An 8,282-nucleotide genomic window follows, 5' to 3' on the forward strand; every position below is an offset into this window, starting at 1 on the left:
GGTGGAATACTTCCCAGGGTCCCTTGGCTAGTAGGACAGAAAGCCAGGCACATGCTGAAGCTGGATTTCACTTTTAGTACAAGGAAAGAGTTCAGGGAATAGAGAAGAGGAAGGGAAGGGTGTCAAGCTAAAGGAACAGCATGTGCCGTACGTTAAGAGTGTTCCCTGGGGCTGGGGATGTGGCTCAAGCGGTAGCGAGGTCGCCTGGCATGCGTGCAGCCCGGGTTCGATCCTCAGCACCACATACAAACAAAGATGTTGTGTCCGCTGAGAACTAAAAAATAAATATTAAAAAAAATTCTCTCTCTCTCTCTCTTTAAAAAAAAAAAAAAAAAAGTGTTCCCTGCATGTCTGGGAGGGGGCTAGGCACTGAGTAAGGGCAGAGGGAGGACAGGGTCAGCACAAACCCAGCCTGAGGGTGAGGCTTGGACTGGGCTGAGCAGCAGAGAAGAACATTCAGCAAAAAGCCATGATCTCGACTTAAGGCTGTGCCCTGGAGACTGTGAGAAGATGCAGAGGCAGGGAGACCGAGAAGCCATGACTGTGACATGGTGGGCCACTGGAGGACTCAGGGAAAACAGGAATGCTCTGTGGAATGCAGGAGAGGTGTGCTCCAGGCAAACCTGCGCTACCTTTTGTGATTATTCCTTCATTTTGTTACTATTGGGTCTGTCCTTAACCACCCAATTGTCTATACAATTGTCTCCTCAGGCCATGCTGAGCACTGAGTGACCGAATCTGACCATTTCATCAAGCCTCTTTCTAGGCTCTGATCTCCCCACCACCATGCCCAAGGCATCACCAACCCCTCAGTGTCCTCTGCTCCTGTGGCTTTTCTCTGCTCGCTGTCTAAGGGGAAACCCCAAACTAAAGTCTTGGGCTCTGCCACCTGCCACCCTCTGCCAAGCAAGCACTTTCATGCCAGGGCTCTCCCACGCGCTCCTGGAAGGGACCAAAGGTGCCCTGGATGAAGACACTCAGACCCAGCCCAGCCCAGGATTCTAGTGGCAACAGTGCCCCCTAAGGACAAGGCCGAGCAGGGGAGGCTGTCCTCCCCAAGGTCAACCTCAAGGTCAGGGATGCTCTGCTAGGAAGGCGAGCAAAGGAAAAAATCTCATCTTCTCTACAAAGAAATCCAAGTGATGGACAAGCCTGTGAGAAGGAAAAAATAAATAAGCTTCACCAGGAAGCAAAGGTGTTCCAAACAAAACAAGACACTATTTTTTACCTATGGAATCACCCCCAAGGGTAATAACAGCTGTGGACGTTAACTTGGTATCACATGTCTAAAGGATAAGTTTGAAAGATGCATCAGAGAACTTAGGAACAGGGATATCATTTTAAGGATGCTGTCTCTAGCTGCTGATCCTAGAGTAATCTATGCAGATGTAAAAGATTTTATACAAAAGTGTACATTGCATCGTTCTTTATTATCGTGAAAACCTGGGGTAAACATATCCAAAACTGAATACTATGGTATTCCACAAAATGCAATATTAATCAGCCATTAAAATATAAACCACCGGACTCAGGGTACAGCTCAAAGGTAGAACACTTGCCTGGCATGCATGAGATTCTGGCTCCATCCCCAACACGGCAAGAATAAAAAATAAAAAAACACAGCTGGACGTGGTGGTGCATGCCTATAATCCCAGTGGCTCAGGAGGCTGAGGCAGGAGGATCTTGAGTTCAAAACCAGTCTCAGCAACTTAGCGAGGCCCTAAGCAACTTAGCGAGGCCCTAAGCAACTTAGCGAGAACTTGTCTCTAAATATAAAAAGGGGCAGAGGATGTGGCTCAGTAGTTAAGTGCCCCTCAGTTTAATTTCTGGTACCAAAATAATAATAATAATAATAATAATAATAATAATAATAATAATAATAAATTAAAAGCACAAATAAATAAATTTTCTACAAAACAAATCTAAATACACACTTGGAAATAAACAAAAATGTTAACAATGTTTATTTGAGCTGCAGGTTTAAGAGAAATGTTCTTTTGTTTTTCTATATTTTCTAAATATACCACAACAAATATGTGTTCATGTTACTGATTGATTGATTGATTGATGGTGGTGCTGGGGATGGAAACCAGGGCCTTGGGCATGCTAGGCAAGTACTCTACCACTGAGCTACACCCCTAGCCCCATGAATATATATTATTTATATATTTTATATATTATTTATACATATTATATATTATTAATATATATTATATATTAATAATATCTATTATGTATATTATTTATATCTATATTTTTTTAACTGAGAAATTAACCCAGGGGCACCTTACTGTCCCAGTCCTTTTTATTTTAATTTTGGGACAGGGGCTCACTAAGTTGCTAAAGGTCTTGCTAAATTGCTGAGGCTGGCCTCGAACTTGTGGTCCTCCCAAGGCACTGGGATTACAGGCATACGCCACTGCGCCCAGCCCCATGTAATAATTTTTATACATGTATAAAGGAAGCCAGGTGTGGTGGGGAAGGTCTATAATCCCAGCGACTTGGGAGGTGAGGCTAAGGCAGGACGATGGCAAGTTCAAGGCCAGCCTGGGCAACTGAGTGAGACCTGTCTCAAAATTAGAAATTTAAAAAGGGCTGAGGATGCAGCTCAGTGGTACAGTCCCCTGGGTTCAATCCCAGTCTCTCTCTCTCTCTCTCTCTCTCTCTCTCACACACACACACACACACACACACACACACACACACACGGTAGAAAGGTGCATACAAGAAAGATTTAGACTTTTAAAAATATATATGTTAGGGATGTGCAATACCATCCCTTGGAGAACCCATGGAAAATCACCCACAATAGGTGATTCCCAAGCTGGGGGTTGTCCAGACTTTTATAGTCAAAATGCTTAACAGAATTATCCATTTGCCATGCGAGAGCCCAGAGGTCATGGGAGTTGCGGCCAGCGCACCTGCTGGTAGTCAACACCCAGGACCCTCTTGCCCAGTTTGCAATTGGTGATGCTTCTCCATTGTACATGAATTTGGGTTTTTCTCTTAAAAGATTATTTAATTACTGGTTTGTGGTACTGATCTTTCACATCACGGTGTTCTGGGGGGAGAACATTAGAAGGCACTGTGGGGACAAGATGTCTGAAGACTTGCTGAGCTATGGGACTCTCCCTCCTGCCACCTCCAAAACATATTTCTGCATTGGGGTCCACAGGGCAGCCCCCCTGAAGAACCAGTGGTGCTGTGGGAAGTTCCTAAGGTGTGTGGAATGGGAAGTTCCAGGTGTCACCAAGCCCAGCTGCTACCTACTACGCAGCTGTGTGACCTGGGACAATCCAGAGACCCTCTCTAAACTTCCATTTCATTTCCCCCTAGAAAATGTGTGTGTGTGTGTGTGTGTGTGTGTGTGTGAGAGAGAGAGAGAGAGAGAGAGAGAGAGAGAGAGAGAGATGACGTCTGCCCTGACCACCTTGCTCACTCTAGAATGATCTAGCATATTCTATAGTCTGGAAAAGTTGGGGCACTGGAATGATCTTGGTCATGAAGTCCCAGGTGCACCTTCAGCCCTGCCATGTGTGAACTTGGTGGCTTGGGTCATTCACGCATGGCAGAGTTGCAAGCAGAGTAAAACAGGGCCACCCTGGCTCTTTCCCACCCCCTGCACAATCACGGCAAGTGGACAAGCTTCCTGACTTTCTGGTGTCGGCAGGTATTGCCTCCCTTGCCCCTGCCTACTCCCTCCTTAAAGCAAGAGCCACCTGTTGCCACCAGGTACAGTGTAGTGCATTGAATAGTGTCCCCCCCACACCATCCCATAAAACGTGTTCACATCCTAAACCCAGGTGGCTGTGAATGTGACTTTGTTTGAAAATAAGGTCTTTGCAGGTGTAATTAAGTTAAGGATTTCAAGATCAGATTTAGGGTGGGCCCTAAATTCAAACACTTGTGTTCTTACAAGAGGACACCGTTCCCATCTCATTAAATCTACTATAAACTTTTTATTCATCCTGCCTTTTCAGAACCCTGGCCAAGGTGGAGCTGGAGAGAGATTTCAGGGGAAGACTGAAGGCAGAGATTGGAGTGACGTTTCCATGAACAAAGGAACACCAAGGAGTCACCAGACACTGTAAAAGACAAAGAGCCCTTGAGGGAATATGACACTAGAGAGACCTCAATTTCAGATTTCTGGCCTCCACAATTTAAGAGAATAAAAAATCCTGTTTTTTTTTTTTTTTTTTTTAAGCCACTGAGTTTGGGGTCATTTGTTGTAGCAGCCACAGGAAACTCATACTCACAGAGATCCCCAGTTCCAGCAAATTGTAAGGAATGTGGGCTCTGGAGCCAGAAGACTAGTGTTCAAATCCTGGCTCCTTCACTTCATGGATGGATAACTGAGAGCAAATTAATGATGATCTCTGTGCCTCAGAGTTCCCATGAACAAAAACAGAATTGATAATGGAACCCTTCTTCTAATACTGTTGTAAAAGTTAAATGAAATAGCAGATATTTAGAACAGTACCTAGCACAATGTAGACCCTCACTGAACATCAGAAAGTTTTAATATTAATATTAACCAGGGTCAGCATGGCTTCCCCTGTTTGCTGTTCCCTGGGGCATCTGCTCATCAGTATTCCAGTTCTCTCCATAGCTATGTATGGCTTGGTTAGTTCTATATTTATGTAAATCCTTTGAGCATCTATTAATCCTTCCTGCCAGCTGTGGTAGCACACACCAGCAAATGGGAGGCTGAGGCAGGAGGATCCCAAGTTTGAGGCCAGCCTCGGCAACTAACTTAGTGAAACCCTCAGTGACTTAGCAAGACTCTGTCTCCAAATTTAAAAAATAAAATAAAAAGGGCTAGAGATGCAGTTCAGTGATAAAGGAACCCTGGATTCAATCTGTAGTACGAAAAAAAATCCTTCCTGTACTACTCCCCAGTAGCCACCAGACCCAAATGCCACCTCTCCCTGGAGCCTGGTGGTCCAGCAAAAGCAGCCTCTGAACCTCAAGCTGCACCCCTACCCCAATTCCAGCCTGGGCCTCCCTCAGCTTCAGCACCACAGGGGGCTGTGGCTCACTGCGCTGTTCCCATCTCATTAAATCCACTATAAACTTTTTATTCCTTCTGCTTTGTCCACAGCACCTGCCCAGGCTGAGCTGGCCCTCGGTCCCCAGTGTTTGCCGAATGAGTAAGTTTATGACTCAGATTGGGAAGCAGCACTTCCTTTTCGGGGCTCGGAATTCACATTACATAGGTTTCAAAGGTTACCCCTTGTCTCTTGTGACAAATCTATTCTCACCTCCAGCATGTCCTTCCTGATTTTGTAGATGGTGAACATTTTTACATCCACCTCCACCAGTCTAGTCCCTTCAGACCCCTGCCCCAGCCCCTCCAGGACCGACACTCTCCCCTGCTCCATGTCACCCAAGGAGCTCCCCTCCCCCCATACCTTACTACAAACAACTTGAACTTCGCTTCCACAAAACGAGCCTTGGGTTGTGACCCTCATTGTTTATCCCTGGGACTTTGTGGAGTTCTCTGATGGAGAATGGAGAATCCCAGGCTGTGTCCCCCTCCCCGGAGGCCCTAGGATAGCTTCACCAGAAACCCCATGCTCATCCCAAACCCAACAGGCTCAACTTTAGACACTTGTTATCCACCATTAAGAGGCTCCTGCCCTCCCAGTCGACAGAACCATCCATCTGGGTGCCCCCACAGCCCTCTACCAGGAAAGCCTCCATTCCCTGGAGACTGGGTGGAGCCTTCCTCTTCCTTCCAGGTGGCTCCTCTCTGTGCCTCTCCATAGGCCTCTGATGCCTGTCTGCCCCATGGCAGGGACGTCCCCAGCCTGGCTCAGCCCACACGGGTTCCTCTGGTGTCTAAAGCCTCAGCCTGGCTCTTCTGTTCCCACCACCCACAGATGACCCAACACCACAGCGCTCACCCCCACTGAACACTCTGCCTGGCACACGCCCCCTCCTCACCTCCCCGGGTCTCCCTAGGCTTTGGTCCCCCCACAGCCACCGAAATGATTTCCCCAGTGTCTCACTGAGATCTTCTTTCTCCCAACTGTCTGCTTATCCAAAACCTCCTCAGTTCTCACAGACAGTAACCAGAAGCAGGGACAAAGTAGAAAGGAAAGGAAACTACCGACCCCCCCACTCCCACAGCGGTCCCTGTCCTAACATCTGAGCTGCTCCCTGAGGACCCAGAACACATGCCTAAGGGGAGGGAGCAGGGTGCAGAGGACCCACCTGGGAGGGACGCAGGCACAAACCCAGTGTGTGTGGTGGGGGGGTTCACGCTAATTATTCACAGTGTGGCCCCCAGTAAGTCGCTCACCCTCTCTGGGCCTGTCTCCTTCTTGTCCTGACTTCCCTCCACATCCATGTGAGAATCATCCCAGGAGCTGCCCCCTGGGAAGTGGTTCTGGAGAGAGCAGAGCCCTCTGCGAGGGGGGCCCCTGGGTATGGATAGGCCCCTGAATCCCCCTCAGCAGCCCCAGTGCCTGGCCTCACCCTCCAGATGGCCCTTGTCACTTGCTGTAGACAGATGTTCTCCTGGCTCTTTGCACACCCATGGATTCACTCATGTTATCGTTTCAACCCAGTTTCAACAAGGACTGGGGGGACATGGGCTTTGGTCGGTTGGGGTTTCCCATGCATAGCTGGGTAAGAGCCTGGTTGGGCCCCTCATCATCCACCCACACATCACCTCCTCCGGCCCCTCAGATAACCTGGCCAGAGGGATGTCCTGTACCACACTGGGCCAGGCCTGGGGAGAGACAGGAGGACCCTTCCTAAGAGAGACCCCACTGAAAGTGAATGGACCTGGTATTAATGTCCTCTCATAATGTCCTTAAATCTCCAAGGTCCACCAGGTCCTTGCTTCTCTCTCCTCGGCTTATGGGGAGGGGGAGGTCTGTCAGGGCTTGTTGGCCTGGGGAGGCCCCTAAGGCCTTGGGACTTCCTGATGGTCGCCCTGCAGGGCTCTAGATACCCCACCCCACATTCCGCAGCCCACTCCCTGGCCTTCACTCAGGCCCCCCCCTTCCACCTGGGACCTCACTTCTCCTCCTCTCAGCTTCCCAATTCCATGAGAGCTCTGCCCTCCCTTGAGGGAATCAGAAAGTATATCTCGAACGAGCAAAACCAGCTCGTAACCAGTCACTTCCCAGACAGGGCTCTGGCCGGGCTCAACAAGGACCTCCAAAGCCAGCCTCTAACCACTTCTAACAGCCCACCCACCATCTCTAATGGTCATTTCCACCTTTCCCAGGTGTACCTGCAGCTCCTCCCAAGTCAAGTGGGGAAACTGCCAGATGCCTCCCAACACCTTCCCTCCCTGCCAGGGCCAGGAGCTTCTGAGGTGCCTCTGGGAGACTTGGAAACACCCAGGTTTCCAGGCAGGGCAGCCCCGAGGCTGAGGGCAGAGAGCATCGTGGATGTGAAGAAAGAGCCCCATCCTCTGGGGAAGGCCGGAGAGCAGCAGGGACAGCTCCCAGCCACACCCCAACTGGGGCTGCCTTAGCCATCAGCTCCAGGACCACAGGACACACTCCCTCCTCTGCACCTACAGCCTCTGCAGGGCCCCTTTAGCACCCCAGAGGCAGGATGAGGACACAAGGTGGAAGGACAGAGGGAAGCCAACCACCTGCGGCTCTGCCGGAAGCCAGGGAGCACCAGGCTGGGTCTCACCCACCTGCTGTTAGTGCTGTTGTTGAAGATGAAGGGCTGATGGGCGTCAAGAGCTGGAGAGCCAGCAGCAGGACCCAGGTCACCAGCATCTCCCGGGCTGTGCGCCCCTGGCTCCAGGATCTTCCCTCTCAGGAGAGGGGCCAAGAAATGAGAGCCTCCCAAGGAGGGAGCAGCTATAAAAAGGACCCTGGAGACCTTTGCCTTGGGGAAGGACAGCGCCTGACCCAGGGTGGGGGCAAGGTGATGACACGGGGTGGGTGGCACGCAGTGACTACAGGGAGTTGGCTAAAGGGCAGCCTCTCAACCTTCCTCCCCTCTAACTCCTGACGCACTGACTCCCCTGAGCCAGGGTCAGTCATTCCAGCCAGAGGAAGACAGTGTCACAGGGTGGGACAAGTCAAGAGGGAGGGACAGGAGGCAGGCAGGGGTGTGAGCCTGAGACAATGACAGAGGGGCGGGACCAAGAAATGCCAGGGAGGGGTGACTGAGGAGGGAGGGGTGTCCCAGGAGGGACACCCCGCAGGACAGGTGAAGGAGAATCTTGGCCAAGGAGCCCCCCTTGCTCTCGGCCTTCTCTCCCCACCACCCACCTCCAGCTGCCCCTTCAGAATTCCCAGTGCTTT

This window comes from Callospermophilus lateralis, chromosome 19, assembly GCF_048772815.1.
Source record: "Callospermophilus lateralis isolate mCalLat2 chromosome 19, mCalLat2.hap1, whole genome shotgun sequence".
Taxonomy (NCBI): domain Eukaryota; kingdom Metazoa; phylum Chordata; class Mammalia; order Rodentia; family Sciuridae; genus Callospermophilus; species Callospermophilus lateralis.